General features: G+C 37.2%; 1 protein-coding gene and 1 long non-coding RNA gene across 2 annotated transcripts in view; one reads left to right on the top strand and one right to left on the bottom strand.

Annotated features, from left to right (window-relative positions):
• LRMDA (leucine rich melanocyte differentiation associated) overlaps positions 1 to 19454 on the top strand; it is a 973173-nt gene that overhangs the window by 926604 nt on the left and 27115 nt on the right. The gene's annotated exons all lie outside the window — the stretch shown is intronic.
• LOC145722193 (uncharacterized) overlaps positions 16005 to 19454 on the bottom strand; it is a 14451-nt gene continuing 11001 nt past the window's right edge. Inside the window, exon 3 of the long non-coding RNA XR_014146290.1 lies at positions 16005 to 18550. This is a non-coding gene — a long non-coding RNA (uncharacterized LOC145722193). The remainder of the gene's footprint in view (positions 18551 to 19454) is intronic.

The raw sequence follows: 19454 nt of genomic DNA, 5'->3' as shown, positions 1-19454 counted from the left end.
CAGAGAATCACAGAGAGGGCTGATCTTACATGTAGACCAAGTCAGTGTAGTGGGAAGATCACAGACAAGGAGTCCAAAAGAACCAAATTCTAATCCTATGACTACCATGAAATTGTGGTGTGGCCAGGTAGCCTAAGCAATCCACTTAATTCTCTAGGGATCCATTCTTCACCTGTAGAGTAAAGAAGATAGATTAGATAATTTTATAATTCCTTCTGGCTCTGAAAACTATTGCACAAATGGATGACTCATGATCATTGTTGAGGTAAGGACTTTCAGAGCCTGTGACCCCATATGTGATTATCTACCTTACCAGAGCATCAGCCACCAACCCATCTGTAAGGAAATTCCTGTCTACATGTCCCTACTAGATCTGCCCTTTCATGCCTCACACTCTATATCTGTCCAGTCTTCTTTAGGTTAAGCTGTGGAGTCTTAGTTTCTTATAATTATTGAGCCTGTCATCCAGTGGGTTATTTCTTTGAAGACCTGCTTGTAAAGTAGATAAAAACAAAACTCTTCTTGATAAAGCAGGAATTAGGGGATCTATAACCTCCACCCACCTTGTTTACACTGTCCTCCCAGCAACACACAATGAGACAGTGTCACAGAAATTCCAGGAATCAGGAAAACAGAGTTAAAACCACAGGGTGAGAGGAAAGCATCATGGAAGACCATTGGCTAGGTGGTCCAAGGAAACATTTCAAAAATATTATTTCACTATGCAAGTTACTTCAGTGCACTGTGGTAAGTGCTACCATAAAGTTTTATTTAATATGCAGCAAGGGCACATAGGAGGCAACTGAAGATGTTGCTTGGATGGACAGGAATCTAGAAAGGAAGTGGAAGAAGTACTTGAACTGAAGATGAGGAGGTACAAAAAGGAAAGGGCATTCCAGGCAAAGGATACAGAAGTGTGAAAGCATGTCAGGCATGGGATCTGAAGGCCATTTAATACTGTTGAAGAATTAAGTCCAAGGAAGCATTAGAAAATAATCACTTTATGAAAAATACTATATACATTGCAAAATTTGAAATACTGTCAAGACTATAAAATAGGAAGGGATCTACATGTTACTATGTTTTACAAGTGTATGTCTAGTAGCAGCTTTCTTGGGAGACCTGGAAACAGACAGCAGAATTAGAAAACCCTAAGTAGAGTTTTTTTATTCTTTGGGCAAGTAAATACTTAGTAGTGTGATTACTGGATCATAGGGTAGAGAATATATACACCCCTATATTTGTTGCAGCATTATTTATAACAACTGAGATATAGAAGTAGCTCAAGTGCCCATTGTTAGATGAATGGATAAAGAAGATGTGGTATATACATATAATGGAATATTATTCAGCCATAAAAAGGAATGAAATTGGGGCATTTGGGTGGCTCAGTCAGTTAAGTGTCCAACTCTTGATTTTGGCTCAGGTCATGATCTCAGTGTTGTGAGATCGAGCCCTGAATCAGGCTCTGTGCTGGGTGTGGAGTCTGCTTAAGACTCTCTCTCCCTCTCCCTCTGCCTCTCCCCCACCTTCCTCTCCCTCTCTAAAAAAAAAAAAAAAAGAATGAAATCTTGTCATTTTCAACAAGATGGATGGATCTAGAGAGTATGATACTAAGCAAAATAAGTCAGTGAGAGAAAGACAAATACATGATTTCACTCATATGTGGGATTTAAGAAACAAAACAAAGGGGTAGGGGGGAGAGAGACAAATCAAGAAACAGTCTCTTAACTATAGAGAAAAAACTGATGGTTACCAGAGGGGAGGGGAGGTGAGTGGCGGAAAGGGTGAAATAGGTGATGGGGATTAAAGAGTAGACATCATGATAAGCATTGAGTAATATATAGAATGGTTGAATCACTATATTGTATACCTGAAGTAATATAACACTGTATGTTAACTACACTGGAATTAAAATTAAAGACCTAATAAAATTAAAAAAAGAAAACCCTGAGTAGAGTTAGCAATGGGTAATAAAAGGGAGTGCAGACTTAGAGTTGGAGCATGGAGCAGGGGACAAAGAGAGGAGATGTTAAGGAAGGCGAATCAGTACTCTGTAAATGCGAAAAACAACCAAAAGATTTTGCATGAGCTTCTTTGTTGTTGTTACTTAAATGTGTTTATTTTATAAAGCTATGCTAACCACATGCTTTTTAGAAGAAAACTTGTTTCAATATTTATTTTTGTTACATGAACAATTTAGTACCAATGGAAATTATAATTAAGTAGATCCAAGGGCATAATTATGCTAATACAAGACAGGTGTCCCACAATAAAGCCTCAGGATCTACCTTTATACTTCAGACAGGTCAAGTGATGTAGCACCCAAATGTTTTTAAATTAGACCTATGACTCCTTGGTAGAATTTTGGTTCTTATTTGTTCTTATTAATGATAAAATAATTAATAAATGTTTTTCATAAAAACTTTGAAAAATATAAAAAATTATAAGAAAAATAAATTTGCAATCCTACCACCCAGTGATAAATATTTCTAACATGTTTTCTTCCATTCTTTCTTCTACATATGTATGTGTATACACATATTTTAAGTGAAAGTTGAGATAATAGTGCATACACATTTTTCTATTGTTTTTCTCACATTAGTGTATCATGAGCATATTCCAAAATTATTAAATATTTTTCAAATATATCATTTGTAATGGCTGTATTTAATCTTGTCCCTGTTGTAGGATGTTTGAATTGTTTCTATTTTTGTCATTTGTCTTGTGGTTGCCCCACAGAGTGTGGGATCAATATTCCCTTCCCTCTAATTGGTTCAGATATCAAGACTAATGATGCCACACATGCCCCAAGAGACTATGGAAACATTTATTTCTTACATCATGAGGCTTTCTGTAGAGAGCAGAGCAAAGCACTCAAGCTGGTCTACTTGGATTGAGTGAAGAAAGGAAAAGTGGCTTTGGTTTTTATTATGACTAGGTATAGGCTGGCATGAAGGTTCCCATGTACAGCATAGGGTTTGTGGGATTTGAAGGGAAGGATTATCCGAGCTTTTTAATTGGCTTGCTCAGATGTGGGGCAAAAAGGAAAGGAGAAGGATGGGGTCTGAAAGTGGTCAGCAGCCACATGCTGCAGTCAAATGATCTTACATATTAGAAAATTCCAAGGAATCCACTAAAAATCTACTAGAACTAATAAATGAATTAGCAAGATTGCAGGGTACAAGATCAGTGTACACACAGGTCAACTGTATTTCTGTACATTTACAATGAACAATTAAAAATGAAATTAAGGAAATAATTCCATTAATCATGGTATGTAAAAGTATAAATTACTTAGGAATAAATTTAACAAAAGAAATACAAAACTTACACTCCAAAAACTCAAAATATTATTGAAAAATTAAAGAAGACCTAAATGACTAGAAGGACAGCCTATGTTCATGGATTGTAAGACTTAATATTAAAATGACAATATTTCCCAAAATGATCTACAGATTTAACACAATCCCTATCAAAATCCCAGCTTGTTTTTTTATAGAAATTGACAAGCTAATCTTAAAAGTCATACAGAAATGCAAAAAATCTAGAAGACACAATCTTGAAAAAGAAGACAAAGTTGTAAGACTCACACTTAACAACTTCAAAACTTACTACAAAGCTACAGTAATGAAATATGTATTGGCATAGGATAAACATATAGATTAATGTAAAAGAATTGGATGTCCAGAAGTAAGCCCTTATATTTAAGGTCAGTTGATTTTCACCAAATGTGACAAGACATTTCAATGAGGAAAGAATAGTCTTTTCAACACCTGTTTCTGGGACAACAGGATAGCCACAGGCAAAAGAATAAAGTTGGACCATTTTCTTGTACTGTACACAAAAATGTACTCAAAATGGATTATAGACCTAAATGTAAGAGCTAAAACTATAAAACTCTTAGAAGAAAACATAGGAGTAGGGTCCGTATGACCTTGGCTTAGTAAAGTGTTTTTAACTATGACACCAAAAGTACAAGCGACAAAAGAAAAAATAATTATGCTCAATATCACTGTTAAATGGGAAGATTCTAGAAACAATAACCTCTTCCTTTAAGTACATTTTGTTAAAAAGGAGGGGGGGCCCTTAATTTCTGTAGGCCTTGTTTTCATCTATATTAGGCCATATTAACTACTTTAACCCAAAAGGAATGTTCCCATTTTGGATCTATGGGTCTCATTTTGTCAAGCATTAATTTTAAGCACCAAAGATTTCATTTTATTTCAGTATATCACTTGCTGTGTCAGAGTATCCATGTCCACTATGGGATATATTAAAGAAATGGGTGCTAAGACCATGGGAAATTTAGACAAAACAGTAGGATAGTGGGTAAAGTGAAGCATACCTGTTTGTCCTCTATTTTATTTTTGATAACTCCCTTAAGAGTATGGTGTGCCTTTAAATTTAATGAGAGACCCAGGTATAACTGTAATTTGAGTCCCAGCATCAGTTGAGACCATGAAGTTGTGCCAATTGTACAACTCAGCAGAGGTTAGAGTTAATGTAGAACCTCTGTTTTAAAACACAAAAGCCAATTGGTACCCTTTTTACTTTTCCATTGTTGAATTCTTTTAGTAAATTTTGGATTTATAATGGGGGTCAAGTTGTGGGCCTCCATTCCAGTTCTCCCCTACTTCTCACTTTCTTTTGATGGATACTGGATATGCTTTTGGAGGTTCTCTCTCTCTCTCTTGCTCAGATTGATATAAGTTTCTCTTTCCTCAGAGTTAATTCAGTGTCGTCAAGATTAAGGATCCCTTCCCCCATAGCAATTGTTTTATTGTGTATAAGGACATTAGCTTAAGTAGGGTTTATGTTGATAAGCCACATTACTCAATGTGATGGAACATAGAGTCTTTGTGGATCAATCTGATATCCTCTGGCCCTTTAAGAGGTGTGGGGATAGCATTCAGGATCTTGTTGTTTTTTTTTTAATTTTTTAAAATCAGGGTCTGTGTTATATGGTAAATGGGTGTTCTTTTCCTATAACCGTGAGGCTCAGGTTTGTTTTTAGTGGCAGAGGCATAGGGAGAAGCAGCATTTAAAGCCTCATTGGGTTCTACTGAGTAATCTGTTTCTGGGAGTGCAGACCTCAGCATACCATGTGGTGACTGTTCTTTATAGCAGCAGCACCCAGTGGGCCTATATATTGCATAGGATATCAATATTGATCTTTCCCCTTATTACAGAACAGGGTCCATGCCTGATTGAGCGACAGTCAGTGGTCTTAGCTATTTCCCTGTACCTAGCATGAGTCATAAAGTGCATGATGAAATTGAGATACAAAATGTAATCTGAAGCACAAACATAGGTCTAGGCTGAGATATATCACTTAAAGCTACTTTAAGGAGAACCCCAATTCCTGTTACTGTCCCTAAATGCCAATATGGAAACTTTGATTTACATTGGTCTTCTAGATTTTAAATCTATAAGAAAGGCTAGGTGGGACTCAGCAAATACATCTCAAAGTGGTTGATAGGTAGCAGGCTTCAAAACTGCACACTAGCCAACAGACAGCAGAGCCTGTTAGCAAGCCACAAGCAAAAGAAGAGAGTTCTCCAGATGATGGTAGTCATCACTTAGACCATCCTGCTCACAGGGTCAATTATCTTGTGGGTGTTCAGCAGAGGGTGGAATCAACCACCCCATTCCAAAGTTGGATCCCATTTCAAGACTGATGACACCATACATGCACCAGGAGGGTATGAAGACATTCTTTACTCCTATCATGAGACTTTCTGCAGAGAGGAAGGCAGGCATTCAAGTTGGTCCATTTGGCTTCAGTAAATGGGCAAATGGCTTTGATTTGTATTGTGGTTAACAGTTGTGCCGGGAAATATGGGCCAAGGTTTGCATGACTTGAACTTCCCTTCTGGTGCCAAGAAAAGAAGAATCCGGGCTCTCTTACCAGGCTGCCCAGAGGTGGGGCAAAAGAGAAAGTGGAGGAATGGGGCCTATCAACTGTCAGTGATCAAATATCGGAAATGGAGTCAGATAATTTATTATGCTATTATAAATACTGCTGTAATAACCATTCTGGTGCACACATCTTCATAGGAATCCGAACAAATAGGCTTTCTAGAAATGGTCTTAGTTAACGATTCTAGAAAGGTATAGAGAGAAAGCTGTTGTTCAAGTATGGTTGAGTATTGACTGCTCCCTCCCCTGGCTCAAGGACCAGGAGAGTTCTCTGCCTATAAAATGTCTCGTAAATGGAAGTGCATACATTGTGATGCAACCTTTTGGAATGATTATGTAAACTTTGAATATAAAAGGTAGGAATCTAGGAAAACTGAGCTTTCCAATATTTTCCTGAACATGTCCCAAGCTACTGACTATGCCCCTTGGGTACTCTGAGAAATAAGAAATACTATGCTGTGATTGTTGTATCCATTCCTGTTCTGTGTGGCCACCTCACTTATGACAGTATTTTTATCCATGGTTATTAAGTTGGAGAGTTAATATGGTTTTAAAATATGAGAGTCCATGGAAGGGTTTGTTCTTGCATATCCATAGGCCACCTGAATTTCACAGCAGCTCTGAATATCTCTAAATTTTAGAAGATAAATTGGAAGATCAAACAGTATATCTATCAAAAAAATTTTTTTTGGAACTTTTGTTGGTCAATTGTCATTATCTGAGGGCATGTTTTGCCTTGAATTTAATGCTATCATTCTCACTAACTCAAGTGTCTAGATTATTTTTAAAATAATGAATGCATATTAGAAAGTATGGCAGATGCCTTATTTCTAGATCATGATTGTTAATACATTTCTGGGTCAACTAGAAATAGGAAAAATCACCAAAATGGGGGAATCAAGAAAAACATTCAGCTGAAGTCAGTGAAGGAAGCAGGTATTTGCCCCAAATCTCAATACTGGAATTTGGGCAGAGGATATGAACCAAAAGCTCCTTTATGAAGCGTGGATCCCTGAATTTTAATCAAATGATATCAGGTCTCTAGCACAGATCCTTTTGGAAGGAAGGCTTATCAGTTTAGGCTACTCAGATTTCCATAGAATAAGAAAAAGCAAATATTGAGCACACGATCAGAAACCACCAAACACTCCACAAAACCTCACTTTAGAGTAAATGTTAGCAAAGAAAGAGATTAAACTCCCAATAGAGCATCAGATACTGGAATTTGCACAATCTGATAAAACAAATTTGTATGAAATGATTTAAGAAATAAAGATGGAATAAAACAGAAAAAAGTAGTAAGAGACTATAAAGTAACTGATCTGAAAACTATTCATTTAAAACTTTCAGTATAAAATATGATTATGTAGATTTAAAATCTTCAGTTAGATTAAGTAGATTAGGTCATTGAAGGGAATTATTGGTAAACTAATGAGTAGATCTAAAGAAAATATACAGAATGCAGTACATTAATAAGCATGGGAAATTTGAGAAATCAGATGATGTAGAGGTTAGAATGAGAAGGGCTTCCATTCAGCAAGTCAAAGTTCCAGAGAGAATAGAGAAAAGACAGGAGAGGCAGTACTTGAAGAGGTGATAGCTGAGAATTCTTCAAAATGATAAAAGACGTGGGCGCCTGGGTGGCTCAGTTGGTTAAGCGAGCGCCTTCGGCTCAGGTCATGATCCTGGAGTCCTGGGATCGAGTCCCGCATCGGGCTCCCTGGCAGGGAGTCTGCTCCTCCCTCTGACCCTACCCCCTCTTGTGCTCTCTCTCTCACTCTCTCAAATAAATAAAAAATAAAATCAAATCTTTAAGAAAATGATAAAAGACGTGGAACTATATAGGAAGCAGATGGGAGAACAAGCAGAATAAATATTTAAAAGCTACACCTAAACAAACTTATTAAAACTGCAGAGTATCAGGGCATCTGGGTGGCTCAGTTGGTTAAGCATCCAGCTCTTGATTTCGGCTCAGGTCATGATCTCAGGGTTGTGAGATCAAGTCCCAATGTTGGACTCCATGCCCAGCTTAAGATTCTCTCTCTCCCTCTGCCCCTTCTCACCTGTTCTGTCTCTCTCTCTCTCAAAAACAAAACAAAATAAACAACAACAACAAAAACTGCAGAGTACCACCAAAACCAACAGTGTTGGTAAGGATGTAGAGAAAAAGGAACCCTCATGTAATGTTGGTGGGAATGCAAACTTGTGCAACCACTGGGGAAAACAGTGTGGAGGTTTCTCATAAAGTTAAAAATAGAACTACCCTATGATCAACAATCACACTACAGGGTATTTAACCAAAGAATACAAAAACACTAATTCAAAGGGATACATACACCCTTATGCTTATAGCAGCATTATTTGTAATAGTCAAGATATGAAAGCAACCCAAGCATCTATCAATAGATGAATGGATAAAGAAGATGTGGTGTGTATATATACACACATACACAGTGGAATATTATTCAGCTATAAAAAAGAATGAAATCTTGCCATTTGCAACAACACAGATGGAGCTAGAGAGTATTATGCTAAGCAAAATAAGTCAGAGAACGACAAATACCATATGACTTCACTCATATGTAGAATTTAAGAAACAAAACAAATGAGCAAATGGAAAAAAGAGAGAGACAATCAAGAAACAGACTTACCTACAAAGAACAAACTGGTAATTACCAGAGGGGAAGTGGATGGAGGAATGGGTGAAATAGGTGATGGGGATTAAGGAGGATACTTGTCATGATGAGCACTGGGTGATTAAAATAAAAATTAAAAAAAACTGCAGAGTACCATAGACAAAGAAGATTTTATAAACAGCTAGAAAGAAAACAAAAATCTCCTACATAAAACTAATCCTTAGGATGAAGGCAGAAGGCAAATTTCTTAGCCTCAGCATGGAAGCCAAGAAGCAGTAGGATATTTTCAGAGTACTGATAGAAAATAAATATGAAAAAAAAAGAAAAAATATATATATGAGCCTAGGAATTGTGTTAGAAGTGAAACTGTCTTTCAAGAATGCGTACAAAATAAAGAAATATGGATATGGACAAAATGGGAAGAACTTACTACACATATTATCAACTAATAGAACTTCTACAGCAAGTATCTGAGGAGAAAGCAAAAAGAAAGGATCCTGGAAGGAATATTTGAAATAATGAAGAGGACTGATGTTAAATGTGTAAAAAAGTATTATCTTAGAATCAATGTACTATCATAGCCTCATACCATATAAAGCTAAAGCAAGTATTTCTATAATAGGAAAATAATAGAAAAATCTGCATAATAGTCACATATTTCAAAACACTTCTCTCAATTTGTGATAGGTCAAGCAGACAAAAATAGTAAAGATCTGGAAAATTAATATGATTAAGCTGATTTTAATGGACATATGTAGAACTGTGCACAATTACAGAATACATATTCTTCTGGAGCATATAGGGAACACTTTAAAAATTGACCACAGCATAAGCTAAAAAGCAAGTTTTAACAAATTTCAAAAACATGGTATCATATACATGTTGTCTGGCCACAATATAATTTGTATTTTGTTTTAGGCTTTTTAAAATCACTTGAAACACATTCACAGCCTTCCCACAAAGCTGTGCCAATTTAAACTCCTACCAACAGAGTGTGATAGGGTTCCTTTCACTACATGATCACAAACACTGGATATCATAATTTTAAAAAATAATTAAATACCTATTTTTTTATTTCTTTGATACCTTGTGAGGCTGAACATACTCAGTACATTGATTACTACTTTTATTTTGTTATAAACAACTGTTTTTATTGTTTACCCATTTTCCTATGGAGATGTTAATAATTTTCATTTGATTTGTAAGAAATGTTTGCTACCTTGAGGATAGTAACCCCTTGACATAGACGATAAAAAGTAATTTTTGTCTATAATTTGGATTTTACTTTTTTATGGTGTTTTAACATGCAGAGGCCTTTAACTTTTTACAAGCCAAATCTGACAATATTTTGCTTTGTTATTTCTTCCTTTGACTTTATCCATATCCCTAGAGATTGGAGAGCTCCAGTCAATTTCTGTTGTTGGGATTGTAGTTAGTTTTGTTACATTTGACTATCTGGTTAGGATTGCAAATTCATTTTGTCCCTTTAACATTTATTAAACAGCACTTAATTTCCTCACTGATATAAAATGTCAACTGTATCCTAGTCTAAATTTCTTTATAATAGAATCTACTTCTTTGCTTTCTATTTTGTATCATTAATCTCCTTTCCACTTTTTTCCAGGTTCCACATAATTTGATTATTGTAGCTTTGTTATTTATGGGGTAATGATGAGCTCATCACCCACCCCATTCTGCTGCTTTTTCTTTTTTCCTCCATGTTACTAGATACTTATTTAAAAATTATAAACATTATGCATTATCTTGTATTTCAAAACGATCTCAACTACCCTTTTTGATTAGCTAAGATGAAATGCAGAGTCACCTCCTGAAGTAAAAAACTACAAACTTAACCAATCCTTTTGATATATTATTTTTAATTTCATTTGACCCATGAAAACCTGGGGAGAGCCAAGGTAGGATTCTAAACTAAGAAATACACCTATTCATTTGGAAAGGGGCGGTAGAGAGGAAATAGTTCACTCTGATAGAACCAAAGTTTTAAAAAAAATTGTCTAATGTTATTTATCTGACATTATTTCTCCAAAGCATCTCATCTACTCTAGCCAGACAAGTCTCTTCATTATTCCTGCTTCAGGCCATGCACATTTCAAATTCCCAGCCTTTGTTGAAAATATTCTTTGCCAAGAATATTTGTTTTTGTCTCTTTTTTTCTGTGTATTAAGATCCGTTTCTTTAAGGAATCTTTTTTTAAGTCCAAACTCTAGCTCATCTAGCATGGAGCTGTCTTTCAATATTCATAGCATTTATAATCTGTTACACAGTTTAAACATTTTAGAACTTTTTCTAATTATAAAAGCAATAAAACAAACTCACAGAACATTTGGTAAAGAGAGAAGACATACTTTGTATAGTTCTAACTACCTGTTATAAATTGTATATACTCCATTACAGTATTTTTAACATGAATGCATAGCTGTAACCCTACTGAACTTACAGTTTTGTAGGCTACTCTAGCATATATTCAAGCTGTTCTATGTTATCTCATTGTATTTATTATTACCATTTTAATGGCCACCTGGTGTTCTATAGAGTTAATGTACTATTATTTACTTAATCTTTGCTTTACTTTCTGCTCCCTATAACAAAAAGCTCTGCAAAAGTAAAGAGAGATCTTTGTTGTGTAGTTTTCCTCTCCATGGGGAATTATTTCCTTAGAATAGATATCAAGAATTGGAATTGAGGGGAGGAAAGGTAAGTGCATTTTTAAACTCCTGATATATATTATCAGATGACTTTCATCCATCAATTTAATTTGTGAGAGTTTTGGTACCCCAGCAGCTTTGATTTTACTGGGCTTAAATATTTTACTATTGATTATTTACGAGAGAGAGAGGGGGAAAAAAAGCATGTTAAACACTTCTGCCCCTAATTCTCTGTGATCATGTATTAGTTAGCTTTAACGTGTTAATTTTGTCTCCCCAAAGAAATTGTAAGGTCCTTGCATGAAAGTAGAGACAGTGACTTTTATTTATTCTTTATGCCTCACAATATATTTTAAAAAGTGTAGCAGGCATAATTTTCTTCAGTATTTGCTCTTAACTAATTGAAGCCTTTATAAAATTGTATTCTGTCCTCAAATTCAAGTTCAGTAATGATAGATGCTTTTGGCCAGCAGTAGATTTTTGCAGTCCTATCTCCAAAAATAAACTTTTACCCTAACCTTACCTACAGAAATTATACTTATCCTTGGAATCAGTGTTATTTGAAATTTTCAGTAAGCATGTATTTTGAATTCTTCTAGAACTTCAGACTTATTTTATTCCAGCTTTTGTCCAATTAATTCATAAGGCACAAGCTGTTTAAACACCACCATTTTCAGGGTTTTCCCATAGAAAGCCCAGACAAAGAACATGGTCTTGGTTCTCCCACACTGATGTCCTGGGATTCTAGAATATCCCTTAGCTCCAAATGAAAGTCAACTGTGATAAATGTACCCTACTGATAAAAGTTTACACCTATGCTTGTTCCCTGCTTTATCCTAGATCTAGAACAGTGTGGGAGATCTGAGAGACGGTCAATAAATACTTGTTGAATGGTTGAATGAATGCATCTGTGTGCTCAGGTTGAACTAATCAATCACTCTACAAATATTTATTGAGCTCCTCTGAGGTGCAAAGCCAAGTGTACTTATAACTATGAAAATAATAGATAAAGTTGACAGATCCTATACATGGCAGGGGGCTGTCTCTAATGACCTTGAGGTCTCATCCAGTGCAGTTTTCTTCAATTCATGTGCATTCCTTTTGACACTTACATGTCACATCCACAAGCCAAATAAAACTCCTCAAGCTGTATCTCTATGATGCATGATGATCCCCCATCCATTTCTCCAAAGGCCCTGAAAAGGAGTTGTGTGCTATGGATTCTTAGTGCTGGTCACTCCTGGGCTGGGACGAGAAGGGCTCCAGATGGAGGCTTTTGTGGAGGGCTCCCTTTTATCCTTGGTTGTAAGCAGCCTGAGCAGTTATGTTATAAATGAGTCATTCACAGCCTTCTCCCCAAGTCCTTTCATGGACTTTGTTACCCAAGGTTACCAGCATGCCTGGTGCCTTTGATTTTTGTGGGCACCGTAGACCAGAGAAAAGAGTTGTGGCCTTGGGCATCTGCATGTTGGCTTTCACACATCCTGCAAATGGGTACCTGCCAGCCCTCTTCCCCAGATGTCCTTCTGACCATTGATTTTTGCTGCTCACTATTGCAGTTATTAGTCACAGTGAGGCCAGGGCGCTCAGCTCTCCACTTTAATTATTCATCCTTATGAAGAAAAATTTCTCTGGTGTGCTTTATTCTCTTCCTGCCTGCACCTGAGTGCGTGTGGACTCCTTCGTCTTCCCAAGTGCCTTGTGTGTCGAAGGGCCTTTCACCAGGGTGATCGTTGCGTTTATGCCTTTAATATGCATTTTGTGCTCTGCCAAGGGGGTCAGGAGGGCACGTGGAGAAGCCAGATGGCTTACCTCTTCCCTCAGGAAACACGCCGCTATTTAGCTGGGCACCTTCCCAACTCAAGGCCGGCTGAGATTCCACTGTTTCGGGAAGGGTTGGTTCAGACACCACCGACCGGGAGTACAAATCCAAGTTCCTCGGGCTATGCACTTCTCAACTCCACTGCCACTCTCTGGAGTGCTCTGCCAGAAACGGCGTTTTAGGAGCTATTAGAATGGGAGGGGGGGGGGCGGAGATGGGAGAGATGGGGAAAAAGCGACCCCTTTTATTTATTGCCTTTGCTCAGACACACGTTCCCGTTATTTTAATCTGACTGAAATAAGAAACCGAAATCCATGGATGAGAAGACAGTGGACAAACTCAGTTAAACCGTGAGCGCCCTGAGGATGTATGTTTTTCCCCGTTCCCAGTTTTTAATGTTTCTTCCCTGCTGCTGTTTCCCGACTTCAACTTTTGAAAAGCCAAGCAGTTTAACTGGCCAGGCCTGGGGAACTTATTTGTATGCAGCACAAATTTCAGAATCTGTTCTCAGCCTGTGCCGAGTGAAAAATGGCCTGCATTTTCTTGATAGCCCATGTGGTTGTAAAGAATAAATGGCTAATGAATTACAGATGAACATTGACGCAAATTAATCTTCCCGCTGTCCCTGGGTTATATGGCAGCCATTTAAAAGTTTAATCAATACACTAAAGTTGAAAACATGCAGGCACTGCAGTTGTTTGGTTGTAATAAACATCAGAGGGAACCGGGAGGTTTGCACTCAGTCCATGTATCATAATGACAGCTATTTATGTTTAATGGACTAAATATTTTTTATTGGAAGGGAGCAAATGTCAGCTTAACTTTGTGAGCCCCGCATTCAACTTTCCTTTGAGGTTGGTGAAAGACGGCTGACGTGTCATTGGAAATGAAATGTTAAGTTGGGGGTGGGGTGGGGAAGCACGACGGAGACAAAGCGAGGATGAGGAGTCGTTGGGAGACGTGATGCGGCGCTAACATTCTGCAGCAATTCATTAGCGAAAACGTAAACTCTGATATTTCTAATGTTGCTGTAAAATGGTTTACGAGGAACAACTCTAATGGTTATTAGGGAAAACAAGTGCCCCGATCTGCCAGATATCCCGTTCAGTACGGGCTTTTGTTTAAAAACTCTTTACCAGGTCATATTTGCTGGAGATGTATAATTAGTCCTTTTTCTTAATGGGAGAAGTGGGGGAGAAATGGCATGATGACTCTCAGCCCTTGTGTTCCATAGATCTTTCCATTTGAATGGTGTCCAACGACTTTAAATAACCATGTGCTCTTTTTGGAATACTTATATCTTAATTACTTTTCAAGTCGATATTTTGTAGCACTGCTGAGTCGGGTAGGACCACATTGGCTAAAAGGGAATGGCCTCTGCCAGGAGTGGTGCCATCTCGCTGGACAGAAACAGGCTGAAATAAAAGGAGAGAAATAGCTTTGTCTGAACAACAACAAAAAAATATAGACACAGTTCAGCTTTGCATTTTCTTTTTTTGTTTTCCCTTCAAAATAAAACAGGAAAAGTATGCTATCCCTGTGGAACATGGGGTCTTGGAAAATGGCATACACTTTATTAAAATAATTAGAAACGTTTTACACAATGGGAGAGCATGTTTTTAATATACCTTTTGCAACCAGTTGTCTCAGGTTCTCTTTGGTGTCTGAGCCTTCTGAAAAGTCCTCACTTTGTTTCTTCCCCCTATTTATTTATTTATTTATTTATTTATTTATTTATTTATTTTTGATGTAGTGTTTTAAATGCCAGAGTGTTGAGGAAAACAGTTTAACACCTATTGAGGTGGGGCTGCAGGATGAGGAAAAGGGGCAAGGGGTAAGATAATTAGCTATCTGATATTTGGACCTGTAAAAATATAGAACAACATCTGCTTATACACTAAATTTGTTTTAAATCACAAGAATTTGTGTTCTAATGGGGCCTGAGATTCAGAAGAAATCACCTTTAGGTTAGTCAACCAAACTGATGGATTCTCTGGTCCTCTGTCCTCTCTTAAGCGAAATGGGGAGACACCTTTTGTTCTGAAATCCAGAGGGTCACCGTCTGCTAACTGTGAAGACGTCCCACCCGTGACTTCTCATGCCACACTCCCCCTGCAGTCCCTGGACCCTTCTTTATTTTTTTTTCCAAATTCTTCTCACTCTCTTAGGTGATTGCTTGATCGATTTGTCTATTTGTACATTCTGTTTTCCCCATGTTAATATCAGGTCTATGGTAGGGGGCAGGTGGATGGAAAGTAGGGAGACAGGAAAACAATTTTCTTCTTTGCTCCTAGAATCCCAGGGCCTGGCCCACAGTAGGTTCTTACAAATAGCAGTTAAGTCAATTTCAGACTATTATTTCTGATTGTCTTTAATAATCATCATTATAACCATTTGGGGGGTTCACCTATTATGATTTCTAGACACTGTGATAGTTGTTTTACAGATAATACATGATCTTAGCTCTAACCCAAGGTAGTATGAGTTATCTCCATTTTACAGAGGCAAAAACTGAGGTCTCAGGCATTTAAGGTAATTATTCATGGTCACTATTAGTGTAGCAATTCCAGAATTTGAATCTGGCCTGTCTCTCTTCCACTTATACAATACTCCTGTGTTCTGTAGGGCCTTGTGTTCTCACTGGTGATTAAAATGTGGCTAAGTTACCCCAAGTTTTTATTCTAGTCTACAACCAGCCAGCTCTCCAACTGACTGCTAATGGGCAGAAGGATTCATGCTTTCTCACCTAAACCTCACATCCTGAGGCATAACTATGAAGAATGTTGAACCATTAAGTCTAAAAAAGTAGATGTTGGTCATTTGGTGATGGGCAGTGTGACCCTCAGATACGTGTGTTCCATCATCTGAGGAAACACAAGTGACTCTGGCAAATGGTGAGGAAAGTGTGTCAGATAAACGTATGTTCAGCTACAAATGACAGAAACCCAATAAATAGTGACCTAAACATGTGTTTATTTTTCTCACGTAAAAGTAAGGATGGAAGTAGGCAATCCAGGACTGTTACAGTGGTTAAAAGAGAGGTCAGTAAGCACCCAGGCTCTTTCTTTCTATTCCACTGTCCTTAGCATGAGGATTTCATCTTCATGTTCTCAGAATGACTGCTATTCCTCTTGGCATCATTTCAGCTCACTGGGCAGGATGAAGAGGGAAGGTCTTTTCCTTGCAAGGCATTCACTTTTTATTTGTCGATGGACAGTTTTCTAAAGACATCTGCCTATTTCTCATTTGCCAGACCATGTCATTGGGAGGCTGGAAAATCAAGTATTTTAGTGTTCATGCTCTTATAGTACAGGAAGATAGGATAAAAGGGAGCCAATGCACAGTGTCTACTATGTAAGAGAAATCTCATTTTTTGTGTTCTTACAGAAAGGCTTGAAATTTTGCTAGATGCCACATATACAGCAACTTATACCATCTTTATAAGGACCTTATTACAGAAGAGTGTTTATTCCCATTTCACTAGGAAGGGGTGGAGCTGGAATTTGAAAACCACATTTGTCTGATTCCATTCTGGGCCTTTTCTCTACTGCCATGTTTCTTTAGCTGCCATTTTGATTTCATAGTGAACGATGGTAGGATTACTCCTAATTGTTCCAGCTTATGATATCTTCTGAACATGTTGTCTTCTGAATTCACTTGACACATTGGGTCTACCTCTTTGATCATTAAGCATGCACTGACATGTGCCATTTTCGAGCCTTTTGTATGCAACAATGGAAAGTTCTGTACAAAGTGGTTAAGAAGGTAGGCTCTGAAGTCTTTCTAGATTCAAATCCTGGCTCCATCAGTTACTACTTGTGTAAGCTCAGACAAATTACATAATCTCTCTGCTTCAGTTTCCTTATCTGTAAAATGAAAATAATAGTAGTGCCTATAGCATGCATATTTTGAAAGGAGTAAGTGCTTAGAACAGTGTCTGGCCCTCAGTAAATATTGGTTATTCCCATCACTGTTATTATCCACATTTACTCTGTTTCATTTTGTCTACACAAACAGGTTGAACTTTGGAAGACCAGGACCATGTTTATTTTCCCCTCTTGATATCCCCAAAAGTTTCCATGCACATTGGAGAATCTGAATAAAAATTCATTCTAGAATTACACTGCATAGGTTGAAATCCTTGTTCCATTGATTTAACATCTCTCTGTCTCAGCTTCTAAATGCTAAAATGGGGAGGTTAATACTAACTACCTCACAGGGTTATTATGAAGTTTTAATGAAATAATGCACTTAAAGTTTTAGAACAGTGTGTAATAAATAGAAAAAGTTCGGTGTTAGATGTAACTATTATAGTCCTCCATGGGATCATCAGCATTCAAACACTAAAACTCCACGATATATAATCTAATTGGTAATAATTCCAAAAGCAATTTTTCTTAGGCCATCTCAGGTACAAGGTTATTAAAAATAACCACATCTTTCGGTGAAGCCATATTGAGTTTATCCTGTGATCCAGGATGTACGGTAGATGTTGGAGACACAAAGGTGCATAAAACACTGTAGGAAACACAAGTGGTGGTGGGCATGAAGAGTGTTCACTCTCAGTAATAATCAAGTGCTCAAAAAGTAAAACAATCCTAGAACATAATTTCTTCACTATTAGGGTAGCTAGGATGATCACATAACCATGTTTGGTACTATTGAGTGGATTGGATGTATACTGATCTGTTTTAGAAAAGCATTTTGGCCCTGTGCATTGAGGCTAGAAAATATTTAAATCCTTTGACCTAATAATGATACACTTAGGAATCTGTCCAAAGGAAAGAATCTGAAATGCATAAACAAAGTAACTTTATACATTCACATGATCACCGTAGTAATGTTTATGACATCAAAATACAGAAAATAGTCAATATCCAACTAGGTAGGAATGCAAAATAAATTATGGCAAATTCATAGAATTTGCAATATTATGTAGAATTTAAAAGATGTTTAAGATAATTTTTAATATGGCAGGCAAATATTTCTGCAATAAAACAAATGAAGAAAGATATATATGAGCTCATCCATGCTTATGATATAGGGATAGAAAAATGACTGGAAGGCAAAACATCAAAATGTCAACTGCATTTAGCCCTGGGCAGTGAAATTATGCATGATTATTTTTCTTCGCACTTTATTTTTTTTACAATGAGGATGTGGATATAAGAAATACCTTAAAAACTAACCTCAAACAATAATATAGTGTTTAGGCAAATAGTTCTAGAAGGAAAAGTAGTGATAGTACAGAAAAGGGTTTGCATAAGTTAGGAATTGTGTTCAGCTGCAACTAACAAACATCCCAAATAGCAATGACTTTAACAAGATTCTTTCATATAACATGAACCCTAGATATAGGCAGTCTATAGCAGGTGTGACTCCATTGGGAGCCCAAGATTCTTTTATTTTTGTTCTAACTTCCAAAAGACCAGCTTCCATCTTCAAGTTTGATTTATAGTCACAATATTGTTGCTGTAGCACCAGCCCTTATTTCCATGTTTCAACTAGCAGGAAGAAAGAAAAGCCAAGGTTATAATGATATTCCCTCAAGCAAAGAGATTATATTTTAACAAGTTGTCCCAGGAGCCCTTCATAACATCCCCTTTTATTTTATGGCCACCATCAATGAGCACACTGCCATGCTCAATAGCTTAGCGTGTCTGTGTGTAAGATAAAAGGGGAATATGGATACTGGCATTCAACCTTGCTTCCCGATTTTAATTCCAATTCTGCCACTCAATAGCAGGTTGATTTTAACGAAGTCTAGCACATTAGTGGCACCAAGGAAGCCTCAGAAACCTAATTCTATTCTAGCCCTTCCTTGATTTTCTCTTGCAGGGAGACTACATCCCATTTGAACAGGTATTTTTAGTAGCATGCCAAGTGTTTGGGAGGCTTTGTCACCTCACATGGAAAACAGGGCACTCATTTCTGAGACTACCCCTGGTATAGTAGTTTGGGGATGAGAAGAGATGAGAAGACTTGATCCAATAGGTTTGACTTTGTTGGTTGGATTTTCATTAGTTTTGAAAAAGAAGGTCTTTGAAGCCAAGCATAAGGGCTGACTGGCAAAGAGAGGTAAATAGATAGTTTCCAGGAAGATCAGGAGCATCTACCACCTGCCTTCCTTTGAGCTCTTCTCTTGGCCCACTAATAGGAGAGGTGCATGGAGGAGGTCTATATGTGTCAATTGACAGGCTCCCCAAAAGAGAAGACAAGGACTGGGCCATTTAAAGCTCCCAAGAGACTCATTTCCAACTTGAATACAGGAAAAATGTCAGAGCAACTGAATTTTGTTCTTTTTTTTTTTAATTTTTTTATTGTTATGTTAATCCCCATACATTACATCATTAGTTTTAGATGTAGTGTTCCATGATTCATTGTTTGTGCATAGCACCCAGTGCTCCA

Source organism: Leptonychotes weddellii, chromosome 6, assembly GCF_054177405.1.
Source record: "Leptonychotes weddellii isolate Sample4059 chromosome 6, ASM5417740v2, whole genome shotgun sequence".
NCBI lineage: Eukaryota > Metazoa > Chordata > Mammalia > Carnivora > Phocidae > Leptonychotes > Leptonychotes weddellii.
This window is presented reverse-complemented; position numbering and strand designations above follow the sequence as displayed.